The sequence below is a fragment of the Lonchura striata genome, chromosome 1 (assembly GCF_050655825.1).
Source record: "Lonchura striata isolate lonStrDom1 chromosome 1, ASM5065582v1, whole genome shotgun sequence".
Taxonomy (NCBI): Eukaryota; Metazoa; Chordata; class Aves; order Passeriformes; family Estrildidae; genus Lonchura; species Lonchura striata.
In genome coordinates this window covers 71876771-71894916 of record NC_140703.1, presented here as the reverse complement: position 1 = coordinate 71894916, position 18146 = coordinate 71876771, and the positions used below count along the sequence as shown (strand labels likewise).

General features: G+C 37.0%; 1 long non-coding RNA gene across 1 annotated transcript in view; it reads right to left on the bottom strand.

Annotated features, from left to right (window-relative positions):
* Positions 1–244: 244 nt before the first annotated feature.
* Positions 245–18146, bottom strand: part of LOC110470757 (uncharacterized) — a 51735-nt gene continuing 33833 nt past the window's right edge. Inside the window, exons 2-3 of the long non-coding RNA XR_002465472.3 lie at positions 16779–16832; positions 245–9247 (exon numbers count right to left, since the gene is read on the bottom strand). This is a non-coding gene — a long non-coding RNA (uncharacterized LOC110470757). The remainder of the gene's footprint in view (positions 9248–16778; positions 16833–18146) is intronic.

The following is an 18146-nucleotide window of genomic DNA, read 5'->3' as shown; positions in this document are numbered from 1 at the left end:
ATAAATACAGAAAACCTCAATCAGAAATTATAATTTCACTGTAATTACTGAATCTTCTTTGGTTAAAGCTATCACATAGATCACTGAATTAAAACTGATGAACAGTTTTTATTCTTTTTTGTCATTATAGTTAATTTCTAGTAAAGGCACAATAGCAGAGCTGTTCTTCACCCCCTGCCTATGGTTCTCTGCCTGTGACCCAGCAGCCCAGCTTATCTGTACCAGTCACAGGCAGACTGGACTGGTACAGACACCAATAAACAATGGAACCAGCAAAGCCAAGGGAGAGCAGAAGGAGGAAGAGAGAAAGCAATGATTGGTTTTTATTAAGCCACTCATGAGTTTGAATAATTAAAGCTAATTCACCACGAGCCAGACTTGATGGTCTCTGCAGTGCAACCTCCCAGCTGCCATGAGGCCTACATACAAGCTACTTTCTCATGTTTAATAAAAAATACAGTTACTGAAACAAGACTCAGAGAGCAAAAGTGTGGTCTCAGGAATTTCAGTTGGCATACATAATTTTTTAACTAATGATGCTTTGTATTTGTAATGCAATCTTGTAGTTTGCAATGGTCCAAGGATATAAATAAGATTGTGTATAAATGTAACTCTGATTGGCAAACCTGAAAAAACATAGGAACTCCCAAGCACATAAGCCCTTTTTCATCTCTAAATCTCCAAACAAAAGCAAGACCATGAGTCATTGCACTGACTTTAGTGTAATTGAATTGGTAGTTTTCAAGGAAAAGGACAATTGGTAGCAAGGCAACTGAAGAGAACATTATCAGAAACATAATGATATTTTATGCTCTGTGGGAACAGAAATCAGTAATTACTGCTTATAGAACAGTGAGCTCTTAATAGAGGATACTGAATGGAGGAAACAAAACCAATTAATTTTTCTACTGAGTCCATGAGTTTTATTATACACTAAAGTTGTGAATTTTAGTTCCCCTGCTAATTTCTCAAGGCATTTTTCATGCCTCATTTAAATTTGAGAGGTAAAACTGGCTTTTCTTATATATATATTTCCATACATTTCACTGAAGACTTCTGGGGCTTTTTTATCATTGTGTGATAGTGATAAAATTAATTCACTATGTGAATTAATTCTGCTGCTTATTTCTTGTTTCACTTGATTTCTACAGTCTTCATCTTGCACTCCAGATAAGGTATACCATCATGTCCTGAGATACATCCAGGGCTGGGAAGAGAGCTGATGGGAAGCTCTGTTGCAAGGTACAGTCTTCTTCCAAGGGAATGTTGGCTAACAGATGGGATATCAGCCTGTACATAGTACTATCTAATGAGCCCAGGTTCCGATCTCTTATTGCAGTGAGGAGGTAATTTTTTTTATACACATCATACCTAATGACCTACCAATGAGCTGAAAACATTAGAGTTGCCATAGCAGTGCTACTCTACTTCCACAGTAATGATGAAGCTGATCTGACAGGCACTAGAACCAAGCAAGCATGCACTTGCTTTATTAGCCTTTAAAGAAGTTGAATTTAACACTCTTGTGAACTTTTCTAACATGAAAAGTACTTTAGTCACAAGAAGGGAGATACAAAAGTGCTAATAAGTTTAAAGAATGCCATTTAAAATTTGCCAACTTGTCTGTGGTGTACAAGGTGCATGGGCTGTGGAAAGGGCACCACCACCCTTCTTAGTACATTCTTTTTTATAAAATCAAAATTCCTAGAGGCAAGTGATTGTGGCACTCCACATTATGCCCTACATTTTTCTTCACTGACAACAGGTGTGATGTGTCTAGGTAACGCTGCATGCTCCCATTCCTGCAATGGATTTTAATTTTGCAAGCATGATCTGTTTTACCATGTTCCAGAGTGGGCAGAGAAAGGGCAGCAACAAATGAACTCTGGTCACATCCATTCACATCAAACTGCTGGCATGACCTTGATTGACCCTGATGGGCTCTGCATGTAAGAGAACAATTATGTAACAAGCTGAACAGGCAGTCCATCACCTGTATGTGTTAAATAAATCACCAAGTGCTTTGCAGCACCAGGTGTATTTCCCAAGCTAACATATAGCTAGATCCAGCTTTTAAAAGACAAGCATTTTTCCTGAATGTCCTATGACATCGCATGCCCAGCTCCTCCCTGGAGAAAGATGAGGAATGTACTGCCTTTCCCCCAATCCTCCCAGCATGGAGATCTGTCAGGTCCCTTCCCGAGGTCAAGCTAAGGAGGATGCAGCTCTGGCTCCCAAGGAGTGGGGTCAGCCAGCAGCTGGGCCCCTGTTCCCATCCCTATCACCCTGACCCTGTGTGCCAGTGGTGTGCTGGCTCTGGAGTGGAGCTCAACACTCCTCTGCTCATCCCTGTGCCTGTGGAAGCAAGACATTGAGCAGAAAATATGCCAAAATAGTTTGTATAAAGTTTTTAGAAACCAAAAGCTTTGAATACAGTATGACAAGCTACACTAATTTACAATTGGTAGAACAAAATTAGATATCTTAAGCCCATTATTGTATGCTAATTCTGCATTTCAAATTAGCCAGGATGCTAGAGACTGGGTGAGAAACCTCTAGTGCTGGAGCACACCTCTGTGGGGTATGCAATATAGCAGCTGCAGGTGATACAAAACCTCCATTCAGGGCAACACCTGCAAATTATACAAAAACTAAGTGGAGGAAAAACCCATTAATGCAATCCAGAAGTGTGTGCAGGATCTAGCACTACTCAGTGGGGCCGATGGCACTGAAAATTCTTCTGGGACAGCATGGAAGCAAATAAAATGTGTTTAACTGCTCAGGTATAAACTTGATGGTTTGGAGATTATTAGTGCATGTTTCTTTGTTTTCTTTCACAAGAGAGTAACAGCATCTTATCAGCACACGTTACTCTGTGTTTCGTGTTTAAAACCCTTGAGGAAAGGACAATCAGATTTTAGTCAGATAAGAATGAACATTATTTCTCTGAATTTCCTTATTTTTTGTCACCTTAAATATTTACAAAATGATTTTTTATGACTTATAAATCTGTTTCTATCTCTGTAATAAACTGATAAAATATCTTTCAATTACTTGTTATTGAAACTTCAGAACTAGTACAAAAAGTACAAAAGTACAACTTTTTTGCCTGACATTTTGAGACAGATTTGAATGGCAGAAACCACAACTGAACACACAATCTGAAAATTGTTTAAATCTTCCTATCTATATAAACAGTTGAGAGCCAAGGAGCCATCTCAAGGAAAATGAAAATAATAATTCATTTTTCAAGTATTTATGGGGGAAAAAAATCTTCCATTTGTATCTAGTTAGTGTACTGTGTAGTCACTGCCCGTGATATACCAGGATAATTCAAAGAAAATTTTCTCAATTTTATTTGCAAAAAAAAATCTCCAGTGCAGTTGTTTTTGTCCACTTGGAAATTTCTAAATCACTTTTATATCATGCAGGAAAGTGCAAGAAAGAAAAACATGCAATGTTAGACTCTAAGACAGTGAGTGAAAATGTCACCTGACTTTCACTCTCTCTGCAATCAGAAGAAAAAAAAACACCCTTAAGTTTCTCCTCCTGCTTTGAAGTTCAGGAAAGACATCAACCCCACAAATGCCAAGATATGTAATAGTTACACAGAAGAACCTCTCATGGTACCTGAAGGGAAATGGAAACTCAAGTTTTCATTGCCTTATCAAATAATTAATGCAAAATATATTTTCCAGCCAAATGAAAAGAGTTAGAAGGCAGCAAATACTCATGATTATTCTCTGGATTTTCAGAAATCGGTAGCAAAACTTCATTTGATTCAAGTACTCATGATTTCACTAGGAAGGAAAGGAATGTAGAGTTGGAAGACGAGCTTCCAATTTTTGAATTTTTGCTAGATAATTAGTTAAGCTTCAGCAATTTTCAATACAGGTCATAATTGCTTCAAAGTGCTACACTCACGTGATCAGTGTCTTTGCAGACAGTGTTGCACCACAGGGAATAGCCAACATTATTATGTGGCATAGTTTGGATCGAATTAATAACTCTGAGAGTTCAGGTTAAGAGAGATTAGATTTCCAAATTGTCTAAATCAGGGGCCTAGAAATGCCTCTTTTTATCTTAGCCTTTTGTAAAACAAAATAATGACCCATCAAATTATTTTTGCTCATAGAGGGCTGCACACTTGCCAGGACTGCTTGGAGTTAAGCCTCCTCTGACCAACACTGCTCTGAGACATTTCTAGCAAAGGCCAGAGGAGTTCTCACATAAGCATCCTTTAACCCACAGAAGTTCCCTCCACTTGGCTGCACCCACTGCAGTGGCACAAACAACACTTTTTACTGCAGGCAAGAGCAATGAACCTGTCAGCTAGAACTGATGTCTGATACTGCCTATCCTGGGAGGCATTTCCAGGGCTTCAGTGTTTGCCAGCTGGTCAGCTGCTAAGGCAGGGAACTCCCACACAGGAGGCCTGTCTTGAGTAAAAACTCTTTCCAGAATGGAAAGACTGAAGAGGGGAAAAAAAAATAAACTGAGAAAAGCCCAAGGTGAAAACTTCTGTAACATGCGGAAAGCTCCAAACTATAGGACTTGGAGCTGGTAGATTTCCCTACCAGTAGTACAATAGTTTTAGACATTAATAAGCATCCCATGTTTTAAAAGCTGTTAAACAAGAGGCAGCAACATTCTATCAGTATAATTTACTCCACAAACTCTGCATATAGAGGTCTGTGCACATGTTTTCAAAATCAAAGTTTAAATGACAAAGATAGCACAATAGAATTTCACCACACCTCTGAATGATAAACTAACAGAAAAAAAAAAAAGGGAAAAACTACATCAATGCACCTCCCTCTGGATGTGTGAGTTCCTGTCTTAAAAAGCAGGAATATTGCAAAGAGATAATTTTTTAAAGTTGAGAAATGAGGAATCAAATAGCAAATGGCATGCAACCTTGTTCCGGCACAGCAGTCTCCTGAGGTGTATTGCTGACAGAGAGGAAGGGAAGCCCCAAGCCCAGCATCTGGATTGAGCCCTTTCTACCACACTAACAGCACTGACACAACTCCTCAGTCTTCTTTCCCTGAACTGAAGACCTTTATATGTGTATTTTACCACTGCAAATAGGGAACCTTCTGTAAGGCTTTTTTTCTTTCTTTTCTTATTATGTGTTTAAGTCTATTAGTTCAAATTTAAGGTGTCACTGAAATTCCCAAAGACATTTCCTCTGAGATATTATGAATTCCCAACTGCTCTTTGAGGTACCTCATTTTCCTAGCAGCCTACAATTTGATAAAATTGATAAAATCACCATGTCACTGGCACATGTGCTGACAAATATATACCATATGCTTCTCTTTCTCTCCAAGCAAAACAGTTACCTAAGTTTAAGATGTGAAGTTACATAGTGCAGTATAATTTCATGAGTGTTTTGCATCAGGAAAACGTTGTTTATAACTGCTTTCCTTACACAATCTAGTAATTATCCTAATAGCTCTGTTTCTATCAGTAAAGTAAGTCCAGTGAAAACACACAGTACATGCATGACTAGAGAGCTCTTAATTAATTTTCAGATAATTAAACCCCTTTCAGCTGATGATTTACCCAATTTTGGGATTCATATGGATAGTGTAACAAAATATGCCAGAAGGTAACAAAAACATTATGAATATTCATTCTTAAATTGTTCATCACCGATCACTACAGAGGCCAGGAGACATCCCACATTGTCACTCTTGCATGGGGAGTTGTATTATCAAGCTTGGTGAAAAGATACCTTTTAGACAATACTAAAAAAACAGCCTTTTATAGGGGAAAAACAATTTTGTTATTATTCATACCAGTTTCTAGTTTCTTGTACTGAAGCTTTTCTTATCTTAAATGTGTACTTTTTTCTACATTTATTAAATCTAATTTGGTTCTGATGCCATCGCCCACCCAACAAGCACAGTGTAATTAGTGAATATAATTTTTATATGTGTACATTGTAACAGATGGTACACTCAGGATCTCTACTTTGAACTAGCAGAAACTACTTAATTAAAGTGTGATTTCATTCAAAACAACCCAGCCCTAGCATAATAAATCTTATTCTTGAATGGGAAGTTGATGAATGGGACACATATACGTCACCAATAGTATTTCAACATCTTTACAGCAATTTGTTTGAAAATCTTATATCTGAAGTAAACTAAAACTGACTGTTTCACCAAGATATACATCTTCTCCATAAGATAAGAAAAACATGAAAATAGATTCAGTTCTCTTCAGGACCCACAATATAGGCTAATGAAATTCAGTCCATTAATAGGGTCACTCATGCAAGCAACCTCCTTTCCTGTAGCCTCTGTGTCTACTGAAAGAACAGTTCTGTCATCCCTGAATAAAGCACATAAATAGAGAAAATATGAGAATAAGACTGATGACATCAGGTTTCAGTTGCTTCTGAAATAATTTTTACAATTCTCACCATGTCTTTTTTAATATTTATGTTTTTAATTAACAGCACTGAAACAAACAAGCATTAAAATCATTGAAGTTCTCATGCAGCTCTCCACCTAAGGAGGGATACATTTCCTGATCTGATAGACTGAAATCATCACTCCAGACCTAAACTAATTTCAAATTAGCAAGGAAGTTGATGCTGTTACCGGGGAAAAACAATGAGGCACATGCTCTCTACAGCACAACAAAGTTACTGTAAGAAGCAGCAAAAACTCAAGTGCAGACCTTGCAGTTCTACTGGAGCAAGGTATACCAAGATTCTCCCCAAAAAATAAAGCAGTTTGGTTAATTAGTTAATAGAAACTCAGCTAACGTATGATAGGTATTGCTTTTCACAAGAAGCCTTGTCTAAGTCAATACTAGGTCTCTAAGAAGCTGGATGTACAAGATTTCTTTGGCCAGAAATATTGTATTTGACATATGAGATCTTTCTAGGGATGCCCATGTGATTTTAACTTCCCTAACTTCTCTAAATGAAAGGGGAAAAAACACCAAAAAAACCATGCCAAAAACCACTCTCAAAAGGAACTCCAGGCTATTATTAGTGCACCATGTTTAATTGCTGTCTAAACAATATTTCAGCAACTGTTAAGTAGCAGCATACAACCAACTGTAGTTTGTCAATTACAGTGACGTGGTTATCCAAGAGTTAATCAGCTATCCTTATGCTATGCTGCTCTTTTCCACAGAGGAGTGCTCCTTCCCAGCACATTGCCAGGAGTGTGGGAAAGCTCCTCCTTTGTTTCCATCAAACTCTCTTCTTCTGGCAAATGGAGGACAGTTCTAGCATTTCTAATTTGAGCATTGAATTGTCTTCACCTTATTTGAACCTCATTTTATTTTTGTTTCAATATTATTTTCACTGCTCACTTCTTCTGAGGATCAGTTTGACTAGGAAGATCCATATGCCCATATGCCAGTGTTTAACAGCTAAATGGAGTGAGAAAATCTTCAATTAGCTGAAAGTGATTTCAGCTGGGCAGGCTGAGAAATGTCCACTGACTGAAAAGCTGCAAAAGCTAATGTATGAGCCATTATATTTTCTAATTTTTAAATTTGAGCTGAACATCAAATATTTTCTACCATTAATTCAAACAAAAGCAAGAAACCAAACCAACCAACCAAAAAACAAAAACCAGCTAAACCAAGAGTAATAAAGTCAATCATTCAAATATTGAAATTATTTTGGATAATTGATGCCTCAGTCTTGTAAAGACAGTGGTAATGAATCACTGCCCTAAATGAAACAAACTGTCCAGTTTCCAACATCAAATAACTGCTTGCACTTTGGGTGTATTTAAAGAAATACTCTTATTCTCAGTGATCACTTACATGCAGTTTCACAAGCAGCCTTTTCAAACTCACCTTGGCATTAATAGAAAAATGACAAAGAACAGAGAAGGGAATTTTAAATACATTTAGAGGAACAATTAACTGATAGCCTTTTCCAAAACACAAATAATCCTCTTCAGTACGGTTTATCATTATTTCTAGTGCAGTAGGCTTAGAGATTTACTCATGGCACAGATTCCCTTTGTGCTAGATGCTGTGCAGTAACAAAAAGTCAGTCCTTGTCTTGAAGAACTTACAGGCAAGCATGTGGTTATTTGCTAGACAATACATTTTAGATCATAAATTGCCTCATTTGTTCCAACCCTGATCATCTTTCATCTTTCTTAATGGAATCAAGGTATTGCCATCACGGTTGTTGGGTACAGAGTATGGATTTATATGTGACCATATGCACAGTTATAATGAGAGAGCTGCAGTTGTTGAATTCCTCATTTAGAAAGTATATTATTTCTTTGTCTTTGATATGCTTAGCAGTAACTGCTTTTCTCTGAAAATATTTCACAGACAAAGCTAATTCAGCTTTTCTGGCCATGAGCTTCTATGCATTAAGCCATCTGCTTTATGTGGGAATGGGAGAGAAAAGAAAGCAGGTCAGTTGTCAGAAAATAGAAGTTAAATAAAACTTAGTTTGATTAAGTAGAATGTCAAAATATAAGTTAATTGAGACAAAAGTAAATTAAAATCATTACCTACTGTCACTTCTTAAACATTATGGCTTATCATTTATGCACACCATATCCATGCAAGAGCACCCTTAATCCCTGCCTACAATAGCTGCACATTGTAATTTTTATTATTGCCTCAGGGGTTTGCTAAAACTCATCCTTGGCAAAGCAGCAGAATTTCAACAAAATTATTTCTAATCACATTTCTTAACCTCAGTCAAAGATTAATTTGTCCTCTTCTGTTTATCATTGCAGAAGATACAAATATAATTTCTTAATTGTGCTTTCTTTTGTTCTCTCTACTGATTCCAGAAGCAAATGACATTCTTTTCTTAAAGAGATTTGAAAAATCTTTGTTTCCATTAGTCAAGATAAATTGTTCAGTCAGTTTCACAGAAGTCAGAATTTTCTCACCAGCTTCAAAATATGACCAATTTGTGGTTAATTCTTTAAATTTCTCTAAATCAATTTATTCGATTTTTTTTCTCTGTTCTCTAAATTATTTACAGTCAAAAATGAGTTGTGTTTCAACCAATCTTAAATACAGAGAGGACATTTTTCATAAGCTGATGTCATCTCAGGACATTTTTACTTTACCAAGGAAATTTTCCCTTTTGTCATTACAGAAAATACTACTCACCATTGCCCATCTTCTGCTTTTCTCTATTCTTCATCAAATCATGCACTCAAATGGGAGTTCTGGCACTCTCCTGAGTAATCCTTCACCTCTTGTCCTTAAAATTCTCTACTTTTGCATTTAGCTGTGCAGGAGAATAAGGTCACAGTAACTTAGGTTTTCTGTGATATCAGTTAACAAAGAAAGGAAAAGAAAAACACACAACAGTCTAGACTGCTAGACTTCTAAGTCAGTTTCCATAAGAAAAAAAAGATCTGCTCTTTTATTGGCTTTGCAAAGGAATTAGCATGCAATTGAACGTCATCATCTTTGCCAGGCAAATAGCTGTAGAAATATATTAAACACTCCTAAGTCTCTTCAATCCCATTTAGTCTCCACCTGTCTCTCAAACTGAGCATCCCATTCAGGCAGAAGCAGAAATAACATACTGAGTACAGAGAAAATACAAATCCGTGTATTTCAAACACACAACTTCTTCCCTGGTTGTTCTCACACTGCATGAAAAGTACAGAGAGTGAAGAGATGGCAAAACACACACCAGTGAAACACAACTGTATTTAGTTTAAGAAATAAGTGGTATTCACATGTTTTCCACAAGTTGTCTTGCATTTATAGCCTCAACCATATGGACAAAGTAGAGGTTGATTGGTTATGAATACAAGTAATTACATGTATATTTCACTGTATATACATATATATGCTGCTGCATGCCAGACAACTTTAAGAGCAGAAAAACACAATGTTCAGCACCCAGTGTAGAGTTGATCTTCTTTTGAATCAGAAGTGGGTTTTGAATTTGTCACTCATAGATATATTCTCAAACATATGTGATGCATTTGCTGCTTGTACAAGAAATATTCTACCTGAACAACAGAAGTCAGAATAACAGCAGTGGAATTGTTTATAAAATAGCTCATTATTTTACCCCACAACCTATGCCACTTTCTCACTTATTTTTCATACAGCAAAATATATCTGAACACCTAGCTGCTAGAAAGTTCTTCCTGAAACCTGTAATTCAGAATCATTTAAAGTCATGGAAATCAACACTGCAGGAAGCAGCCAAAGACTATGGTTTTCCTCCTGTTCCCTGGGCTTTGCAGACAGACCCAACCATGCTGCCAAGGCACCATTTCCAGGCCCAGCCTCAGTAGGACAATGGGGTGCCAGGCATTCCCCTTCCTCCCACTGACAAACAGCACTATTTTTCCAGTGTCGAAAGCAATATCTGTAATTAATGGAGAGCCCCATTACCCCCATTACCAGCACTCCTTCTGCCTTTGTTTTTTGCCTAACCAATAGATGGTACACCTCCAACAACCACCCACTTTAAAAAAAATCCATTATTTCACGAAGTAAATGTGCTATAAAATAAAAACACCGACAAAACCTGCTGCTCTTTGTGGCCAATTGCTTCCTTTATGCTGGGGTTACATTAAGGTGACTGGGAACCTGTGGGCACCAACAGGCCCTGAGGGACCCCCACAGCCACTTCCCACCCACCACATTCCCGGGGCCACGCATCCCTTCGCTCAGAGATGTGCGGTGCTCTGGCTCGCACTGCGGAAGAGCTGCCAGGCCCGGCCACCCCGAGGAGCCCTGGCCCCACCATGCCCCAGAGGTCTCCTGCAGTTATAACTTTTAGAAAATGACGACCCATATGTCTCAGAGGTGCAACTTTGCTGTGCTTTTAGAATTTTTCTTTCCATTATTTAATTCCTCCGTCAATTTGCTGCCCTGCTGTGCTCCTGACACCCAGTGATGGCTGTTGTGAGGGCTTGAAAACCAAAGTAGGGACTCCTACTTCTCAAAGGGAGGACTCCGTGTTCCTCGAAGCCTGAAGCCAAAGAAGGCATCTCCTAGCAGTAACTATGGCTTTCCACAGGAGCCACCACTCCAGCATGCACATCAATCATCTGAGCAAGGAACTCGTCAACATTTTTCCTCATGATCGGGAGTTAAAGAAAGAAGCACCTCACTTGCACATACAAATCCTTATAAATAAAATCTATCACAAAATTTAAACATTTAGGACAACATCTGTGGCAGGAACATCTATTCTTTCTTTCACTCTGAGACACCCAAGATCAGTGAAGGACTATTTCTTGACACCTTTTTGCCCACATTGTAAAAGTGATAGCTAATTTTAGTGTTACTTTGCATTTCCCTTTTATCCCTCAGATCACACTGCTTCCAATCAGCAAAGAGGAGAGGTTGAAAGAAAACAAAATATCCTTGGCCAGTTATTTTTATGCTTAAACTGTAGAGCATTTAGTTCTTTTTGAAATTGTTTTACCATAACCAGATGGCTCCTTAGCAGTTTTCAAAATACAAGCATCTCAAAAAGTACAAAGTTTTTGGGGTTTGAGCTATTTCAGGTATCAAGGTTTCTATGGTTTTTTGATAAAGAACTATATAAAATGAACTACATATATTTTCTGTCAGAGCAATGACATATTTTCTGTCAAAAAATCTTTAAATAGCCACATTTCCCAGAAATACAGAGATTGTTATCATTACTGCTGGGTTTGGCACTTCTCTTCTTACTACAGCAATATTTATTAATAGTTTACATGCTATTTTTCCAAATTTTGTAACATCTCTCATGGACATTAGAGTAAATGCATTTGCTGCATTGACAGCATTGCACGAATTATATTTTGACTGTTATAGTCAATTTTTCATATATTACTGTAATAAAATTAAAATTTAATCAGAACATCAAGATTTAAAACAACCCTGGCAAGAACTTGTTCTACAGAAGTCTCATTAATAAGCAACAGAATACCATATCTTTGACAACTACAGGGGCTTGGGTTTTTGATTTTTTGCTTTTAAAAAAGACAACTCTACTTCATTATTTCTAAAAGCCTTTGTTGTGGCAAGTAATGAAAATTATATTGTTCCTTTGACTTGTCCTGTAGCTGGAGGTGTCTTTGATAACCTAAGTATCATGAATTCCCATGTCAATATTTCACCTTTCCTATCCACGATCCCAAAGTACAAACAGTTGCTATAGGGGAGTAAGAGTGACATGTTTTAAAGGAGATCATTAGATATTGGTCCCTAAGGGCAGTTTCCTTCAAAAAAGAATGCAAAAAAAAAAAAATAAAATCTGTGGCATGAGTTATAGTGAAACCACTCGTACAAAGGAAAGACAATCACTTTGTAAATTATAAGCCTCTCAGTAAATGGACTTTCTACTTTCCCAGGAACAAGACAATGCTTAGGAACATAATGATTTTGTAAAAACTGAATACTCTGCTTCAGTTAGAACTAAAACTTCAGTATTTCATTCAAGCCAAAAGCATCTAATGCAAGACTGGAAAGCAATACCTCAGCTTTATGTCTCTGCTCACTCTTCTCAAAATGGAAAAATATCCCTAGACAACACATGGTGGGATTCACACAACCTGACTTTGGGACTTCTAAACATTACTGCCTAAACCCAAGTTAGTCATGTAGAGTCATAGAATCCTTGAATCATAAAATTGCTCAGGTTGAAAAGGACCCATAAAGACCATCAAGTCCAATGTCCTGCTCCTTGCAGGACTGCCTGAAATGAACTCATATCACTAAGGGTGTCATCCAGCCACTCCTGTGACCCTGACAGGATTGGTGCCATGCCATTCCCCTGGAGAGCCTGTTTCAGTGACTGACCACCCTTCCAGTAATGCCTCTGATAGTTAATGGAGAAAAACAGACAGAAGGTGAATCATCACATCTTCCATTTGTATTACTTAGTTTGCTCAACTTCCACACTTACATGGTTAATCACAGCTAACCATCCTTATCAACAAGACAGGCATCTGAAGCATTTAAAAAGAAAAATTCAAGAAAGGAACTAATCCTTTTTTTTCTTTCCACTGTAAGTACAGCAGCTCCCTTCTGAGCAGCTAAAGTTTGGAAAGATGACATTCATTCCTTATGTCCATCACCTGACTTTTACTCTGTCACCTGACTTTTACTTTGGAAAGTAATATGAGGATGTTTAATCTCAAACTTTCATAGCCTCAGTCCTCTTTAAAAGGAAGGATTCAGAACCCAGTCTTTTATGTGATGACAAACTGAAGGACCAAAGGATCTTAAATGCTGAAGGAAAGAAATATGTATAAAAAGAAATGTCTTTTATTTTATTTTATGTAATAAATAGGGATGTGTATAATAAGGTGAAAAGCTTTGTGTGGGGTACCTAGTGTTCCTTTCCTACTCTTTAAATTACTTGTTTCAGGAAAGAAACACCTCATTATTCATTAATGGCATATGATGTTCTAAGCAATAGTCAAAAGCTGCAGGGATTAAGGACATGATCTGAAACTGTTGATTGGGAAGTGCTATAGCAGGCTATACCAGAATTGATGAAGAGTATCAGAGGAAGAGCTTTAGCATTCAAAAATACTCTTAGAAGTAGACTCCTCATTTTAAATAACTATTAAATTAAGAACAACTCACAGCTCCAGTAAGATGATGAATGTACAAAACCAAGTCGATGCTTAGAAAAAAATGAAAGGATTTTTGCAAATCAGTCACATTAATATTTATACTCACAAGAGACAGTAATTTTCCAATTACCATGTAGGTAGAACAGCAGTTCATATCGAATTTCAGAATGAAAATGCACACCATGCAATTTCTCTAGCTCCTCTTTCTAGATGGCTAATAGAAAACCAGGTGGAAAATTGCTCATTGAAGCTAATTAGCTTTTAGTTATCACCAGTTACATTTCCAGCTGTTCTATTTAATCCTAGACTTCTTAATTTATTCATCTGGCATATTCAGATCTGTTTCCTCCATATGCTCTGCTCATAACAAGAAGAAGGAAGAAATCCTGTTTCTAGGGAATTAGTTCCTCATCTGTCAGATTCCTAATTGCAACTTCATCAGCAACTGAGTGCCTGTAAGCATGCGTTTGATAGGAAAATTTATTTATTGCTGTTTAGGGATATATAGTTTGTAGAACTCATGAAAATGAATCTGTATCACTTGGGAAATTTAAGATATACATTCTTACTATTTCTTATACAATGAAAGTCAGATAAACTCTGATACACTCCAAAGCTGTAAAACTGAGTTCTTAAACAAAACACTAAAAGCTCACTAGTCTGCACCATAAGCATATTGATTAAGGTAATACCACACACAGCCCTTTGCAGCTAAAGAAAAGAAAAAATAAAGCTTGGGGTTTATTATTTTATATGGCATTTAATTATATACCCTGTCTTTAAAAAAAACAGAAGATAAAATTAAATAGTCCTCTTACATTACAAGATGTACACAAATAATATTAATTTTCTCAAATATAGAGATTATTTCAAGTTGTTCTGTGGATATTTTAACTTTTTCTTTATTGATCTTGAACATTGAAAATTTGAATAATATTTTTCCAAGCAATTAATTGCATAAGCCACTTGGGGTTTTTCTGTTTCTTAACTGGATGCCAATTTAATCCTCCATTTAAGTGCAAATTTAGAATAAAGGCTTATGAAACACTACTTATTTGCATGATTAACTTGAAATTTCTGTGAATGTTTGTGCAAAGAAAACTCCATGGCCAAGATGCCACACAAAAATGAACATGAGAACAACACAATATGAGGAATCATATGTAAATTATATGAACGCTACTGCATTTGTCAGTAGTTGTACCCACTGCCCCAAGGGAAAACCTCCACACAGTCTTTCTTCCTTCATGCTGCATGCACAGCATGATTGCCAGAGACCCTGGCATTACTTTTTCACTTTTTACTGAAAGAAGAGGGAGGTCAGCCTCTTATACCACTTCATTCCCACAGTTCCTTCTGGGCAAACTGGCAAGAAACAGACTGGATGGGTGGTCTGCCAGCTGGGTAAGAAACTGGCTCCCAGAGCACTTGGAGGGCAGTGATCAATGTTTCTTACTTAGGCTGGCAGCCTGTCACACGTGGGATTGATCCCCCAACGGTTGGTATAAGGCCACACACAGTGCTCAACATCTTGCTTGCAAACTCCTGCCCTGCAGCCTTAGCTGTGCTTTGTTGTTTTGAATGAACTACTAATATTTTTTTGCAAGTATTTAGAATTTTCATGTTGAAGGACTTATATATCTGTAGATATACAGTATTGTCAAACATATATTTTCCAATTTTAAACATGCAGTACTTAACTAACCTGTAAGTGGTAATTACATTTCTAAAATAAGGTGCCTAAGTCTTTCTTCTCCCTTCTTAGCTGAGTGTACAGCACTTAACAAGTAGTCCAATTTTCAGTGTTGTTATTGTGCTAATAATCACAATTGGCTTTGTGGGGTCTGCACCAGTCATACTGGGTGACATCTTGGTGGCTCTCCTGCCACCTAGAATTGTTACAAACTGCCTGCCATCTGATTTGTGGGAACTTGGCATCCTCTTGGATTTTGTGTCCCCTGTGATGCCTGCCTCTTCTCAGTATCATTGCTCTGCAAAGGGCGAAGAAGCTGCAACAAACTCACACAGCCGAGTCTCCAAAGAGTTCTAGAGGAGGACAGGTAGCTGCTCCACAAAGGTAGAGGAAAGGAAGTAACAGACCAACACCCACTCTTTATTCCAAAAGAAGTGTAAAGAAGTAATGAAGGTGAAAAGTCAGAATACAGACCAGTTTTGCCTTCTGTTGTACGAGATTTGCTCTTGGTCCACCTCAGAGGCTTTAGAAAATAAATAAGAGGTGTATTTATAACTTCTGCATCTGTGAGGAAGGTGGGGCAGAGAGATTTTTTATTCCATTTGTCCTCATACCCTGTGAGAGTTAGAGTGTTGCAGGTGTCTCTCTGAAGCTAAGGAGAATGATGGAGAAGGATACTGTTACATTCCCAAAGGAAAGACATCTGCAGATGCCATAATACAAAACACATGACTTTGCCTAAATAGATGAAGTAATTACATTAAGGAAGAGTTGCAAAAGGTAGGCAGAATAAGAAAGGGCAGTGCATGTGATTAGGTTACTTGAGGGCATCCACAAGCTTGATCCTAAATATTAGTGGATATCAAAATTGCTGGAAGTGAACTAGATCAAAATCTTCCAGTTCTACCCATGGATGGAGTAGACACACCAAAGGCAGCTATCCTTAAGTCCAGAATGGATAACTAAATGATTGAGTAACACAGTACCAGTCAGTGATTTTTAGATGTGTCTGGTATGAGTAGCAGCCATATAAATCTAAGAAAAGATTACATGTATTTTATGTGAATAAATTTAGAATTTATTCAGTTTCCTTTGAATCACCTCACACTAAAGAGATCACATTGCATTGACATATTAAAATATGGAGTAAAAAGAGTGTGTTGTAATGAGGAAAAAGGGACTGAAAAATAATTACCAGTATTACGTGATACACGTGAACAGAAAGCCAAATAATTGTGCCTGTTAGTGAAGCAGAGATGTCTCATAATGATATGTAGTCATACATTATAATCAAACCAATGTTAATATATTCCAAGGTAAAAGGATTATGGACATCTCATCCAAGAACTATGTCATTCAGATTTAGGAATCCTATTTACACCTGGCTTACAGAAATTAAAATTCGTAACAAAAACTGTGAACATTTGCTTGTTTAATTAAAATTAAATATACGAGTCTGTATATGAACATTATAAAACTGAACAAAAGAAAATTAAATTGTTATGCTAACAGCAACTGACCTGATTGTTGTAGGTCAAATTCTGGTCCAACTGGCTGAATATCTCTTCTGTCATCTGTGCAGATACAGACATCAATGAAAATGTTAGTTAATGCTTATTTTCAAAAGAATGCTGAAGATCAAGAGATAAGTATATCACATTCAAAATATGCATTTTTCTTGAAAAATTATATACTAAATATGTAACATTAAAATATTGCATTATATTGAATAAAATGTATTAATTTTATAAGTGTATTTTAAACTGGCATATATTTAATTTATGGCTTTTGTATTTAATAAAACAGGATATTAAACAATCAAATTCATAACAACTAAGCAGCTGCCTAAAAGACAATAAAATTATTACTGTCCTGTTAGGTACAACATTTTAACTGCCTTGTTTAATAGGTAGTTGGCTTGAGTAGAGAGGAAAAAACCAGAAGCCTCTAAAACTACAGTAAGATTATAAAGTTCTTTGTATTCCTGAACACAAGTTTTCTGATACGATCTGAAATTCTCTTCCCTAAAAGTATAGATGCCAAAGAGTCTCTGTTGTTCAAAGAAAATCAGGGAGGTTTTCCACTACCTAAAAAATGCCGAAAGCTACATCTGCTCAACTTTCTTTGGCTGAGCAGTAGTCCTGCCACCCCATCCAATGGTTAGAACAGTTCAGCTGCGAAATGTGTTCCAGGTGCTCCTGGCCATAAGGGGCTGCTCTAAGCATGACCACTGTGAAGAGCCAGAACTGTTTGTCTACTTGTACTTGCCACAATTACATGGAAAATCTTATTTTTACAAAGGCATTATTCTATCATCATTTCTCTGTCTTCTGCAGTATTTGCAAATGTAAATGTTCATTTAGTGCTACATATACTAAATGTGCAGATTCACCCTGAACCTTTACATCAACTCTTGTGCAAACTGTTTGATAAAAAATCAATCATCAATACACAGAAGCCCCCTTCTCCACATCATACAGTCTGCAGAAAAATTAAAATGCATTGGAAGCCCCAGTTCTGTCAAAGGACAATTTTTAACTAACTTGTTTGATTTTGAATTCTCTTTAATGCCAGGCTTAGGTGATGAGATTCATGGAAGTGATTTAGAATGAAATAAAATACAGCTTCTATTAAATGACAATTAGAATGATGCCCCTGTGATGCCAGCTTACCAAAAACGCCAATGAGATAACATTCTCAGAAAATGGCAGCAGAAAAGCTTTGTTACAGAGAATTCCTGTGCTTGCTTTCAAGTTTCTTTTTAAAAGAACTGCCTCTGGCATCCATCCCATGTTAATTAAGCATTTGTTATATCTGTAAGCTATCATGCTTTAATTCAGAAGGAAACTTTTACTTTCAAACCTTCTTGCAGATTTAATTCCTCCTCA